Source organism: Oncorhynchus kisutch, linkage group LG22 (genome assembly GCF_002021735.2).
Source record: "Oncorhynchus kisutch isolate 150728-3 linkage group LG22, Okis_V2, whole genome shotgun sequence".
Lineage (NCBI taxonomy): Eukaryota > Metazoa > Chordata > Actinopteri > Salmoniformes > Salmonidae > Oncorhynchus > Oncorhynchus kisutch.
The window spans coordinates 1,073,723-1,089,505 of NC_034195.2; positions in this window are offsets into that span (position 1 = coordinate 1,073,723).

Sequence of the window (15,783 nt, forward strand, 5' to 3'; positions counted from 1 at the left end):
TTATTTTCAGGAGAACCAGGGCTACAATTAGAACACAAAACAATTTGACATAGACAGTTGACAAGTTCAGCCAAATGATTGTATATGTACATAAATATAAGTACATAAATGGTTTGCTGAGTGGGAAATTAATATTCAACTAGTCAGTGACACTTGTGCTGGGTTTGGAGTTTGTGATAGCAACTATTCGAGCTTATTGCAGTATTATAGACACTATGTCTTGGGATTTCCTACACTATTCTATGTAGAAGAACCCTTTACCTTCTGACTCGCAAAACTTATATTATATCAGTTGTCCCACTAATTTATTTAAATTGACAGATTGTATAAAAACAAACTGTAACTCAGTCAAATCTTAGATATTGTCAAGACCGGCGGTATTTGTTTCCAGAGTGAGGACAATATGGAATACAATCTACTGTACCTCTTTGTCTGCCTTATTCACTTTTGCCTCTGTGTTATATCTGTCTTAAAATGTATCAATTGAAAATGTGGGTTCACAGCTACAATCCAGATGTGTTGGTCATTACTGAGACGTGGTTAAGAAAGAGTGTTTTGAATACTGATGTTAACCTTTTTGATTATAACCTTGTTCGACAGATCTTCCAAAGCTGGTGAAGTGGCCATCTTTACCAACACCTTGAGTGCTCTGTCACCAAGTCTGTCACTCAAACAATTTGATTTGCTGGTTTTAAGCATGAATAATTAAGCATTCAAATAGCTCTTTGTTGACTGTTGCTGGATGTTATCTTCCACCATCAGCACCGGCCTATACCCTACCTTTGTTGACTGTTGCTGGATGTTATCTTCCACCATCAGCACCGGCCTATACCCTACCATCAGCACCGGCCTATACCCTACCATCAGCACCGGCCTATACCCTACCATCAGCACCGGCCTATACCCTACCATCAGCACCGGCCTATACCCTACCATCAGCACCGGCCTATACCCTACCATCAGCACCGGCCTATACCCTACCATCAGCACCGGCCTATACCCTACCTGCCCTAAGCTCTCTCTTCTCCTCTAACACTAAGTCTGAGTTTGTCCTGCTAGGTGACCTAAACTGGGACATGGTTAAACCAACTGAACAAGTCCTAAAGCAATAGGACTCCCTAAATCTTTCTCAGAGTATTAACAGTCCCATTGTATCTCCAAACACCCAGAAAAGTCTACTCTTCTTGATGTTATCCTCACAAATAATCCTGATATTAGTTTGGTGTTTTCTGCAATGACCTGAGTGACCACTGTTTTACAGCCTGTGCTCGTAATGGTTTCTCAGTTAAACAACCTGTCCTGATTTGTCATTGCTAAAACACTTTAATGAGCAAGCCTTCCTTCATGACCTGGCCTCTTTAAATTGGTATAGAATCAGCTTGATCCCCTCTGTCGAAGACGCTTGGACCTTCTTTTTTTACATTTGTTAAACCTCTTAGGGCTAGGGGGCAGTGTTCGGAAGTTCGGATGAATGACGTGCCCAAAGTAAAGTGCCTGTTACTCAGGACCAGAAGCTAGAACACTCCCCATAAAGAAAATTAGAATAAAAAAATTGTTCAGCCCCTGGTGTGACCGTGATCTGGCAGAGTTCCTCCACCTCAAGAACACCATTTGACAAAAGGCTCGGCACACAAATAGTCAGGCTGACTGGCTGTCGTTCAGAAAAATGATAAATAATCGCACTCAGGCGATCCGGAAGGCCAAAGTTAGTTACTTTAAGGAGCAGTCCTCTCCCTGTGGGTCTAATCCCAAGAAGTTCTGGAAAACGGTGAAAGACCTGGAAAACACACCCTCCTCCTCACAGCTGCCCGTGTCCCTTAATGTTGATGATGTGGTTGTTACTGACAAGAAGCACATGCCTGAGCTCTTTAATCACCACTTCATTAAGTCAGGATTCCTATTTGACTCAGCCATGCCTCCTTGCCCGTCCAATATTTCCTCATTTCTCAGCCCTTCTAATGCAACTAGCCCCAATGCTCCTCCCTATTTTTCCCCTGCCCTGGTACACAGTTTCTCCCTGCAGTCGGTCACTGAGTCCGAGGTGCTAAAGGCTTTCCTTAATCTTGACCCCAAGAAAGCATCTGGGTGTTTGGAAGCTCTCCTTTCCATTTATATGCAAATGATACAGTCTTATACTCAGCTGGCCTATTCCCGGATTTTGTGTTAAAGGTTCTACAACAAAGCATTCGCAGTGTTCAGTTGTTTTTCTCTGTCCTTAACATTATTTTGAACACCCACAAAACAAAGGTCATGTGGTTCAGTAAAAATAATTACCCTCTACCCACCATTGTGATTATTCACTCTGAGGGTTTAAATCTTGAGGTAGTCACCTCATACAAGTACGTGGGAGTGTGGCTAGACAGTACACTGTCCTGCTCTCAACAAATATCCAATCTGCCGGCTAAGGTTCAATCAAGCCTGACCTGCTGAGGAGTGACGGACTCCATCCTAGCTGGAGGGGTGCTCTCATCTTATCTACCAACATAGACAGGGCTCTAACTCCTCTAGCTCCACAATGAAATAGGGTGCAGGCCAGGCAGCAGCCTGCCAGCATAGTGGAGTCTGCCACTAGCACAGTCAGTGTAGTCAGCTCAACTATCACCATTGAGACCGTGTCTGTGCCTCGACCTAGGTTGGGCAAAACTAAACATGGCGGTGTTCGCTTTAGCAATCTCACTAGGATAAAGACCACCTCCATTCCTGTCATTATTGAAAGAGATCATGATACCTCACATCTCAATATAGGGCTACTTAATGTTAGATCCCTTACTTCAAAGGCAATTATAGTCAATGAACTAATCACTGACCATAATCTTGATGTGATTGGCCTGACTGAAACATGGCTTAAGCCTGATGAATTTACTGTGTTAAATGAGGCCTCACCTCCTGGCTACACTAGTGACCATATCCCCCGTGCATCCCGCAAAGGCGGAGGTGTTGCTAACATTTACGATAGCAAATTTCAATTTACAAAAAAATAAATGACGTTTTCGTCTTTTGAGCTTCTAGTCATGAAATCTATGCAGCCTACTCAATCACTTTTTATAGCTCCTGTTTACAGGCCTCCTGGGCCATATACAGCGTTCCTCACTGAGTTCCCTGAATTCCTATCGGACCTTTTAGTCATAGCAGATAATATTCTAATCTTTGGTGACTTTAATATTCACATGGAAAAGTCCACAGACCCACTCCAAAAGGCTTTCGGAGCCATCATCGACTCAGTGGGTTTTGTCCAACATGTCTCTGGACCCACTCACTGTCACAGTCATACGCTGGACCTAGTTTTGTCCCATGGAATAAATGTTGTGGATCTTAATGTTTTTCCTCATAATCCTGGACTATCGGACCACTATTTTATTACGTTTGCAATTGCAACAAATAATCTGCTCAAACCCCAAGCAAGGAACATCAAAAGTCGTGCTATAAATTCACAGACAACACAAAGATTCCTTGATGTCCTTCCAGATTCCCTCTGTCTACCCAAGGATGCCAGAGGACAAAAATCAGTTAACCACCTAACTGAGGAACTCAATTTAACCTTGCGCAATACCCTAGATGCAGTTGCACCCATAAAAACTAAAAACATTTCTCATAAGAAACTAGCTCCCTGGTACACAGAAAATACCCGAGCTCTGAAGCAAGCTTCCAGAAAATTGGAACGGAAATGGCGCCACATCAAACTGGAAGTCTTCCGACTAGCTTGAAAAGACAGTACCGTAGAGCCCTTACTGCTGCTCGATCATCCTATTTTTCTAACTTAATTGAGGAAAATAAGCACAATCCGAAATTCCTTTTTGATACTGTCGCAAAGCTAACCAAAAAGCAGCATTCCCCAAGAGAGGATGACTTTCACTTTAGCAGTGATAAATTCATGAACTTCTTTGAGGAAAATATTATGATTATTAGAAAGCAAATTACGGACTCCTCTTTAAATCTGCGTATTCCTTCAAAGCTCAGTTGTCCTGAGTCTGCACAACTCTCCCAGGACCTAGGATCAAGAGAGACGCTCAAGTGTTTTAGTACTATATCTCTTGACACAATGATGAAAATAATCATGGCCTCTAAACCTTCAAGCTGCATACTGGACCCTATTCCAACTAAACTACTGAAAGAGCTGCTTCCTGTGATTGGCCCTCCTATGTTGAACATAATAAATGGCTCTCTATCCACCGGATGTGTACCAAACTCACTAAAAGTGGCAGTAAAAGCCAAACCTTGACCCAGAAAATATAAAAAACTATCGGCCTATATCGAATCTTCCATTCCTCTCAAAAATGTTATAAAAGGCTGTTGCGCAGCAACTTACTGCCTTCCTGAAGACAAACAATGTATACGAAATGCTTCAGTCTGGTTTTAGACCCCATCATAGCACTGAGACGGCACTTGTGAAGGTGGTAAATGACATTTGAATGGCATCGGACCGAGGCTCTGCATCTGTCCTCGTGCTCCTAGACCTTAGTGCTGCTTTTGATACCATCGATCACCACATTCTTTTGGAGAGATTGGAAACCCAAATTGGTCTACACGGACAAGTTCTGGCCTGGTTTAGATCTTATCTGTCGGAAAGATATCAGTTTGTCTCTGTGAATGGTTTGTCCTCTGACAAATCAACTGTAAATTTCGGTGTTCCTCAAGGTTCCGTTTTAGGACCACTATTGTTTTCACTATATATTTTATCTCTTGGGGATGTTATTCGAAAACATAATGTTAACTTTCACTGCTATGCGTTTCAGACATAAGGAAGTGGATGGCTGCAAACTTTCTACTTTTAGAACTGCTTGTTCTAGGTCCCAAGAAACAAAGAGATCTTCTGTTGAATCTGACAATTAATCTTAATGGTTGTACATTCGTCTCAAATAAAACTGTGAAGGACCTCGGCGTTACTCTGGACCCTGATCTCTCTTTTGAAGAACATATCAAGACCATTTCAAGGAAAGCTTTTTTCCATCTACGTAACATTGCAAAAATCAGAAACTTTCTGTCCAAAAATGATGCAGAAAAATTAATCCATGCTTTTGTCACTTCTAGGATAGACTACTGCAATGCTCTACTTTCCGGCTACCTGGATAAAGCACTAAATAAACTTCAGTTGGTGCTAAATACGGCTGCTAGAATCCTGACTAGAACCAAAAAAATTGATCATATTACTCCAGTGCTAGCCTCTACACTGGCTTCCTGTCAAAGCAAGGGCTGATTTCAAGGTTTTACTGCTAACCTACAAAGCATTACCCGGGCTTGCTCCTACCTATCTCTCTGATTTGGTCCTGCCGTACAAACCTACACGTACACTACGGTCACAAGACGCAGGCCTCCTAATTGTCCCTAGAATTTCTAAGCAAACAGCTGGAGGCATGGCTTTCTCCTATAGAGCTCCATTTTTATGGAACGGTCTGCCTACCCATGTCAGAGACGCAAACTCGGTCTCAACCTTTAAGTCCTTACTGAAGACTTATCTCTTCAGTGGGTCATATGATTGAGTGTAGTCTGGCCCCGGAGTGGGAAGGTGAACGGAAAGGCTCTGGAGCAACGAACCGCCCTTGCTGTCTCTGCCTGGCCGGTTCCCCTCTTCCCACTGGGATTCTCTGCCTCTAACCCTATTACAGGGGCTGGGTCACTGGCTTACTGGGGCTCTCTCATGCTGTCCCTGGAAGGGGTGCGTCACCTGAGTGGGTTGATTCACTGATGTGGTCATCCTGTCTGGGTTGGCGCCCCCCCTTGGGTTGTGCCATGGCGGAGATCTTTGTGGGCTATACTCAGCCTTGTCTCAGGATGGTAAGTTGGTGGTTGAAGATATCCCTCTAGTGGTGTGGGGGCTGTGCTTTGGCAAAGTGGGTGGGGTTATATCCTTCCTGTCCTCGGATGGGGCCACAGTGTCTCCTGACCCCTCCTGTCTCAGCCTCCAGTATTTATGCTGCAGTAGTTAATGTGTCGGGGGGCTAGGGTCAGTTTGTTATATCTGGAGTACTTCTCCTGTCCTATTCGGTGTCCTGTGTGAATCTAAGTGTGCGTTCTCTAATTCTCTCTTCCTCTCTCTCTCTCGGAGGACCTGAGCCCTAGGACCTTGCTCCAGGACTACCTGACATGATGACTCCTTGCTGTCCCCAGTCCACCTGACCGTGCTGCTGCTCCAGTTTCAACTGTCCTGCCTTATTATTATACGACCATGCTGGTCATTTATGAACATTTCAACATCTTGGCCATGTTCTGTTATAATCTCCACCCGGCACAGCCAGAAGAGGACTGGCCACCCCACATAGCCTGGTTCCTCTCTAGGTTTCTTCCTAGGTTTTGGCCTTTCTAGAGAGTTTTTCCTAGCCACCGTGCTTCTACACCTGCATTGCTTGCTGTTTGGGGTTTTAGGCTGGGTTTCTGTACAGCACTTTGAGATATCAGCTGATGTACGAAGGGCTATATAAAAATAAATTTGATTTGATTTGATTAGACTTGTTTTCCTCTATCGTAATCACTCCTCTTTCAACCCAGCTGCTAAATGAACTCAGATGACCATCCTACCCATGCTAGATTATGGAGATGCAATTTATAGATCGGCAGGAAAGGGTGCTTTCGAGCAGCTAGATGTTCTTTACCATTTGCCATCAGATTTGCCACCAATGCTCCTTATACGACACATCACATTACTCTACAGTATACTCCTCTGTAAACTGGTCATCTCTGTATAACCAACGCAAGACCCACTGGTTGATGCTTATTTATAAAACTTAGGTCTCACTACCCCCTATCTGATATACCTAATGCAGCCCTCATCCTACACATACAACACCCTTTCTGCCAGTCACATTCTGTTAAACGTCTCCAAAGCAAACACCTCCCTGGGTCACTCCTTTTTTCAGTTCGCTGCAGCAAGCGACTGGAGCGAGCTGCAAAAAAAACCCACTCAAACTGAACAGTCTTACTGACACCTGTGGCTGCTTCGCGTAATGTATTGTTGTCTCTACCTTTTCGCCCTTTGTGCTGTTGTCTGCCCAATAATGTTTGTATCATGTTTGTGCTGCTACCATGTTGCACTGCTGTCATGTTGTGTTGCTACCATGTTGTTGTCGTGTTGTGTTGCTACCATGCTGTGTTGTAGTATTAGGTCTCCGTTTATGTAGTGTTGTGGTGTTGTGTTGCTACCGTGTTGTTGTCGTGTTGTGTTGCTACCATGTTGTTGTCATGTTGTGTTGCTACCATGCTGTGTTGTAGTATTAGGTCTCCGTTTATGTGGTGTTGTGTTGCTACCGTGTTGTTGTCGTGTTGTGCTGCTACCATGTTGTTGTCATGTTGTGTTGCTACCATGCTGTGTTGTAGTATTAGGTCTCCGTTTATGTGGTGTTGTGGTGTTGTGTTGCTACCGTGTTGTTGTCGTGTTGTGTTGCTACCGTGTTGTTGTCGTGTTGTGTTGCTACCATGCTGTGTTGTAGTATTAGGTCTCCGTTTATGTGGTGTTGTGGTGTCTCTCTTGTTGTTGTGTTGCTACCATGCTGTTGTCATGTTGTGTTGCTACCATGCTGTTGTCGTGTTGTGTTGCTACCATGCTGTGTTGTAGTATTAGGTCTCCGTTTATGTGGTGTTGTGGTGTCTCTCTTGTTATGATGTATGTTGTGTTGCTACCATGTTGTTGTCGTGTTGTGTTGCTACCATGTTGTTGTCATGTTGTGTTGCTACCATGCTGTGTTGTAGTATTAGGTCTCCGTTTATGTGGTGTTGTGGTGTCTCTCTTGTTATGATGTATGTTGTGTTGCTACCGTGTTGTTGTCGTGTTGTGTTGCTACCATGTTGTTGTCGTGTTGTGTTGCTACCATGCTGTGTTGTAGTATTAGGTCTCCGTTTATGTGGTGTTGTGGTGTTGTGTTGCTACCGTGTTGTTGTCGTGTTGTGTTGCTACCATGCTGTGTTGTAGTATTAGGTCTCCGTTTATGTGGTGTTGTGGTGTCTCTCTTGTTATGATGTATGTTGTGTTGCTACCATGTTGTTGTCGTGTTGTGTTGCTACCATGTTGTTGTCGTGTTGTGTTGCTACCATGTTGTTGTCGTGTTGTGTTGCTACCATGCTGTGTTGTAGTATTAGGTCTCCGTTTATGTGGTGTTGTGGTGTCTCTCTTGTTATGATGTATGTTTTGTTGTGCTGCTACCATGTTGTTGTCGTGTTGTGTTGCTACCATGCTGTGTTGTAGTATTAGGTCTCCGTTTATGTGGTGTTGTGGTGTCTCTCTTGTTATGATGTATGTTGTGTTGCTACCATGCTGTGTTGTAGTATTAGGTCTCCGTTTATGTGGTGTTGTGGTGTTGTGTTGCTACCGTGTTGTTGTTGTGTTGTGTTGCTACCATGCTGTGTTGTAGTATTAGGTCTCCGTTTATGTGGTGTTGTGGTGTCTCTCTTGTTATGATGTATGTTTTGTTGTGCTGCTACCATGTTGTTGTCGTGTTGTGTTGCTACCATGCTGTGTTGTAGTATTAGGTCTCCGTTTATGTGGTGTTGTGGTGTCTCTCTTGTTATGATGTATGTTGTGTTGCTACCGTGTTGTTGTCGTGTTGTGTTGCTACCATGCTGTGTTGTAGTATTAGGTCTCCGTTTATGTGGTGTTGTGGTGTCTCTCTTGTTATGATGTATGTTGTGTTGCTACCGTGTTGTTGTGGTGTTGTGTTGCTACCATGCTGTGTTGTAGTATTAGGTCTCCGTTTATGTGGTGTTGTGGTGTCTCTCTTGTTATGATGTATGTTGTGTTGCTACCATGTTGTTGTCGTGTTGTGTTGCTACCATGCTGTGTTGTAGTATTAGGTCTCCGTTTATGTGGTGTTGTGGTGTTGTGTTGCTACCGTGTTGTTGTCGTGTTGTGTTGCTACCATGCTGTGTTGTAGTATTAGGTCTCCGTTTATGTGGTGTTGTGGTGTCTCTCTTGTTATGATGTATGTTGTGTTGCTACCATGTTGTTGTCGTGTTGTGTTGCTACCATGTTGTTGTCGTGTTGTGTTGCTACCATGTTGTTGTCGTGTTGTGTTGCTACCATGCTGTGTTGTAGTATTAGGTCTCCGTTTATGTGGTGTTGTGGTGTCTCTCTTGTTATGATGTATGTTTTGTTGTGCTGCTACCATGTTGTTGTCGTGTTGTGTTGCTACCATGCTGTGTTGTAGTATTAGGTCTCCGTTTATGTGGTGTTGTGGTGTCTCTCTTGTTATGATGTATGTTGTGTTGCTACCATGCTGTGTTGTAGTATTAGGTCTCCGTTTATGTGGTGTTGTGGTGTTGTGTTGCTACCGTGTTGTTGTTGTGTTGTGTTGCTACCATGCTGTGTTGTAGTATTAGGTCTCCGTTTATGTGGTGTTGTGGTGTCTCTCTTGTTATGATGTATGTTTTGTTGTGCTGCTACCATGTTGTTGTCGTGTTGTGTTGCTACCATGCTGTGTTGTAGTATTAGGTCTCCGTTTATGTGGTGTTGTGGTGTCTCTCTTGTTATGATGTATGTTGTGTTGCTACCGTGTTGTTGTCGTGTTGTGTTGCTACCATGCTGTGTTGTAGTATTAGGTCTCCGTTTATGTGGTGTTGTGGTGTCTCTCTTGTTATGATGTATGTTGTGTTGCTACCGTGTTGTTGTGGTGTTGTGTTGCTACCATGCTGTGTTGTAGTATTAGGTCTCCGTTTATGTGGTGTTGTGGTGTCTCTCTTGTTATGATGTATGTTGTGTTGCTACCATGTTGTTGTCGTGTTGTGTTGCTACCATGCTGTGTTGTAGTATTAGGTCTCCGTTTATGTGGTGTTGTGGTGTCTCTCTTGTTATGATGTATGTTGTGTTGCTACCGTGTTGTTGTGGTGTTGTGTTGCTACCATGCTGTGTTGTAGTATTAGGTCTCCGTTTATGTGGTGTTGTGGTGTCTCTCTTGTTATGATGTATGTTGTGTTGCTACCATGTTGTTGTCGTGTTGTGTTGCTACCATGCTGTGTTGTAGTATTAGGTCTCCGTTTATGTGGTGTTGTGGTGTTGTGTTGCTACCATGCTGTGTTGTAGTATTAGGTCTCCGTTTATGTGGTGTTGTGGTGTTGTGTTGCTACCATGCTGTGTTGTAGTATTATGTCTCCGTTTATGTGGTGTTGTGGTGTCTCTCTTGTTGTTGTGTTGCTACCATGCTGTTGTCATGTTGTGTTGCTACCATGCTGTGTTGTAGTATTAGGTCTCCGTTTATGTGGTGTTGTGGTGTCTCTCTTGTTATGATGTATGTTGTGTTGCTACCATGTTGTTGTCGTGTTGTGTTGCTACCATGTTGTTGTCGTGTTGTGTTGCTACCATGCTGTGTTGTAGTATTAGGTCTCCGTTTATGTGGTGTTGTGGTGTCTCTCTTGTTATGATGTATGTTGTGTTGCTACCGTGTTGTTGTCGTGTTGTGTTGCTACCATGTTGTTGTCGTGTTGTGTTGCTACCATGCTGTGTTGTAGTATTAGGTCTCCGTTTATGTGGTGTTGTTGTGTTGTGTTGCTACCGTGTTGTTGTCGTGTTGTGTTGCTACCATGCTGTGTTGTAGTATTAGGTCTCCGTTTATGTGGTGTTGTGGTGTCTCTCTTGTTATGATGTATGTTGTGTTGCTACCATGTTGTTGTCGTGTTGTGTTGCTACCATGTTGTTGTCGTGTTGTGTTGCTACCATGTTGTTGTCGTGTTGTGTTTCTACCATGCTGTGTTGTAGTATTAGGTCTCCGTTTATGTGGTGTTGTGGTGTCTCTCTTGTTATGATGTATGTTTTGTTGTGCTGCTACCATTTGTTGTCGTGTTGTGTTGCTACCATGCTGTGTTGTAGTATTAGGTCTCCGTTTATGTGGTGTTGTGGTGTCTCTCTTGTTATGATGTATGTTGTGTTGCTACCATGCTGTGTTGTAGTATTAGGTCTCCATTTATGTGGTGTTGTGGTGTTGTGTTGCTACCGTGTTGTTGTCGTGTTGTGTTGCTACCATGCTGTGTTGTAGTATTAGGTCTCCGTTTATGTGGTGTTGTGGTGTCTCTCTTGTTATGATGTATGTTTTGTTGTGCTGCTACCATGTTGTTGTCGTGTTGTGTTGCTACCATGCTGTGTTGTAGTAGTAGGTCTCCGTTTATGTGGTGTTGTGGTGTCTCTCTTGTTATGATGTATGTTGTGTTGCTACCGTGTTGTTGTCGTGTTGTGTTGCTATCATGCTGTGTTGTAGTATTAGGTCTCCGTTTATGTGGTGTTGTGGTGTCTCTCTTGTTATGATGTATGTTGTGTTGCTACCGTGTTGTTGTCGTGTTGTGTTGCTACCATGCTGTGTTGTAGTATTAGGTCTCCGTTTATGTGGTGTTGTGGTGTCTCTCTTGTTATGATGTATGTTGTGTTGCTACTGTGTTGTTGTGGTGTTGTGTTGCTACCATGCTGTGTTGTAGTATTAGGTCTCCGTTTATGTGGTGTTGTGGTGTCTCTCTTGTTATGATGTATGTTGTGTTGCTACCATGTTGTTGTCGTGTTGTGTTGCTACCATGCTGTGTTGTAGTATTAGGTCTCCGTTTATGTGGTGTTGTGGTGTCTCTCTTGTTATGATGTATGTTGTGTTGCTACCGTGTTGTTGTCGTGGTGTGTTGCTACCATGTTGTTGTCGTGTTGTGTTGCTACCATGCTGTGTTGTAGTATTAGGTCTCAGTTTATGTGGTGTTGTGGTGTTGTGTTGCTACCGTGTTGTTGTCGTGTTGTGTTGCTACCATGCTGTGTTGTAGTATTAGGTCTCCGTTTATGTGGTGTTGTGGTGTCTCTCTTGTTATGATGTATGTTGTGTTGCTACCATGTTGTTGTCGTGTTGTGTTGCTACCATGTTGTTGTCGTGTTGTGTTGCTACCATGTTGTTGTCGTGTTGTGTTGCTACCATGCTGTGTTGTAGTATTAGGTCTCCGTTTATGTGGTGTTGTGGTGTCTCTCTTGTTATGATGTATGTTGTGTTGCTACCATGCTGTGTTGTAGTATTAGGTCTCCGTTTATGTGGTGTTGTGGTGTTGTGTTGCTACCGTGTTGTTGTCGTGTTGTGTTGCTACCATGCTGTGTTGTAGTATTAGGTCTCTGTTTATGTGGTGTTGTGGTGTCTCTCTTGTTATGATGTATGTTTTGTTGTGCTGCTACCATGTTGTTGTCGTGTTGTGTTGCTACCATGCTGTGTTGTAGTATTAGGTCTCCGTTTATGTGGTGTTGTGGTGTCTCTCTTGTTATGATGTATGTTGTGTTGCTACCGTGTTGTTGTCGTGTTGTGTTGCTACCATGCTGTGTTGTAGTATTAGGTCTCCGTTTATGTGGTGTTGTGGTGTCTCTCTTGTTATGATGTATGTTGTGTTGCTACCGTGTTGTTGTCGTGTTGTGATGCTACCATGCTGTGTTGTAGTATTAGGTCTCCGTTTATGTGGTGTTGTGGTGTCTCTCTTGTTATGATGTATGTTGTGTTGCTACTGTGTTGTTGTGGTGTTGTGTTGCTAAAGCAAGGGCTGATTTCAAGGTTTTACTGCTAACCTACAAAGCATTACCCGGGCTTGCTCCTACCTATCTCTCTGATTTGGTCCTGCCGTACAAACCTACACGTACACTACGGTCACAAGACGCAGGCCTCCTAATTGTCCCTAGAATTTCTAAGCAAACAGCTGGAGGCATGGCTTTCTCCTATAGAGCTCCATTTTTATGGAACGGTCTGCCTACCCATGTCAGAGACGCAAACTCGGTCTCAACCTTTAAGTCCTTACTGAAGACTTATCTCTTCAGTGGGTCATATGATTGAGTGTAGTCTGGCCCCGGAGTGGGAAGGTGAACGGAAAGGCTCTGGAGCAACGAACCGCCCTTGCTGTCTCTGCCTGGCCGGTTCCCCTCTTCCCACTGGGATTCTCTGCCTCTAACCCTATTACAGGGGCTGGGTCACTGGCTTACTGGGGCTCTCTCATGCTGTCCCTGGAAGGGGTGCGTCACCTGAGTGGGTTGATTCACTGATGTGGTCATCCTGTCTGGGTTGGCGCCCCCCCTTGGGTTGTGCCATGGCGGAGATCTTTGTGGGCTATACTCAGCCTTGTCTCAGGATGGTAAGTTGGTGGTTGAAGATATCCCTCTAGTGGTGTGGGGGCTGTGCTTTGGCAAAGTGGGTGGGGTTATATCCTTCCTGTCCTCGGATGGGGCCACAGTGTCTCCTGACCCCTCCTGTCTCAGCCTCCAGTATTTATGCTGCAGTAGTTAATGTGTCGGGGGGCTAGGGTCAGTTTGTTATATCTGGAGTACTTCTCCTGTCCTATTCGGTGTCCTGTGTGAATCTAAGTGTGCGTTCTCTAATTCTCTCTTCCTCTCTCTCTCTCGGAGGACCTGAGCCCTAGGACCTTGCTCCAGGACTACCTGACATGATGACTCCTTGCTGTCCCCAGTCCACCTGACCGTGCTGCTGCTCCAGTTTCAACTGTCCTGCCTTATTATTATACGACCATGCTGGTCATTTATGAACATTTCAACATCTTGGCCATGTTCTGTTATAATCTCCACCCGGCACAGCCAGAAGAGGACTGGCCACCCCACATAGCCTGGTTCCTCTCTAGGTTTCTTCCTAGGTTTTGGCCTTTCTAGAGAGTTTTTCCTAGCCACCGTGCTTCTACACCTGCATTGCTTGCTGTTTGGGGTTTTAGGCTGGGTTTCTGTACAGCACTTTGAGATATCAGCTGATGTACGAAGGGCTATATAAAAATAAATTTGCTTGTTGTTGTCGTGTTGTGTTGCTACCATGCTGTGTTGTAGTATTAGGTCTCCGTTTATGTGGTGTTGTGGTGTCTCTCTTGTTATGATGTATGTTGTGTTGCTACCATGTTGTTGTCGTGTTGTGTTGCTACCATGCTGTGTTGTAGTATTAGGTCTCCGTTTATGTGGTGTTGTGGTGTCTCTCTTGTTATGATGTATGTTGTGTTGCTACCGTGTTGTTGTTGTGTTGTGTTGCTACCATGCTGTGTTGTAGTATTAGGTCTCCGTTTATGTGGTGTTGTGGTGTCTCTCTTGTTATGATGTATGTTGTGTTGCTACCGTGTTGTTGTGGTGTTGTGTTGCTACCATGCTGTGTTGTAGTATTAGGTCTCCGTTTATGTGGTGTTGTGGTGTCTCTCTTGTTATGATGTATGTTGTGTTGCTACCATGTTGTTGTCGTGTTGTGTTGCTACCATGCTGTGTTGTAGTATTAGGTCTCCGTTTATGTGGTGTTGTGGTGTTGTGTTGCTACCGTGTTGTTGTGGTGTTGTGTTGCTACCATGCTGTGTTGTAGTATTAGGTCTCCGTTTATGTGGTGTTGTTCTCTCTTGTTATGATGTATGTGTTGTCCTACATTTTTATTGGAATCCGAGCCCCTGTCCATGCCTGAGGCCTTTTTGGTAGGCCATCATTGTAAATAAAAAATGTGTTGACTTGCCTGGTTAAATAAATGTTAAATATAATATACGAGTACAGTATATACACTGCTCAAACAAATGAAGGAAACACTAAAATAACACATCCTGGATCTGAATTAATGAAATATTCTTATTAAATACTTTTGTCTTTACATAGTTGAATGTGCTGACAACAAAATCACACAAAAATGATCAATGGAAATCAAATGTATCATCCCATGGAGGTCTGGATTTGGAGTCACACTCAAAATTAAAGTGGAAAACCACACTACAGGCTGATCCAACTTTGATGTAATGTCCTTAAAACAAGTCAAAATGAGGCTCTGTAGTGTGTGTGGCCTCCACGAGCCTGTATGACTTCCCTACAATGCCTGGGCATGCTCCTGATGAGGTGGCGGATGGTCTCCTGAGGGATCTCCTCCCAGACCTGGACTAAAGCATCTGCCAACTCCTGGACAGTCTGTGGTGCAACGTGGCGTTGGTGGATGGAGCGAGACATGATGTCCCAGATGTGCTCAATTGGATTCAGGTCTGGGGAAAGGGCGGGCCTGTCCATAGCATCAATGCATTCCTCTTGCAGGAACTGCTGACACACTCCAGCCACATGAGGTCTAGCATTGTCTTGCATTAGGAGGAACCCAGGGCCAACCGCACCAGCATATGGCCTCACAAGGGGTCTGAGGATCTCATCTCGGTACCTAATGGCAGTCAGGCTACCTCTGGCGAGCACATGGAGGGCTGTGCGGCCACCCAAAGAAATGCCACCCCACACCATGACTGACCCACCACCAAACCGGTCATGCTGGAGGATGTTGCAGGCAGCAGAACATTCTCCAAGGTGTCTCCAGACTCTGTCACATGTGCTCAGTGTGAACCTGCTTTCATCTTTGAAGAGCACAGGGCGCCAGTGGCGAATTTGCCAATCTTGGTGTTCTCTGGCAAATGCCAAACGTCCTGCACGGTGTTGGGCTGTAAGCACAATCCCCACCTGTGGACGTTGGGCCCTCATACCACCCTCATGAAGTCTGTTCCTGACCGTTTGAGCAGACACATGCACATTTGTGGCCTGCTAGAGGTAATTTTGCAGGGCTCTGGCAGTGCTCCTCCTACTCCTCCTTGCAAAAGGCGGAGGTAGCGGTCCTGCTGCTGGGTTGTTGCCCTCCTACGGCCTCCTCCACGTCTCCTGATGTACTGGCCTGTCTCCTGGTAGCGCCTCCATGCTCTGGACACTACGCTGACAGCAAACCTTGCCTCATCCTGGATGAGCTGCACTACCTGAGCCACTTGTGTGGGTTGTAGACTCCGTCTCATGCTACCACTAGAGTGAAAGCACCACCAGCATTCAAAAGTGACCAAAACATCAGCCAGGAAGCATAGGAACTGAGAAGTGGTCTGTGGTCC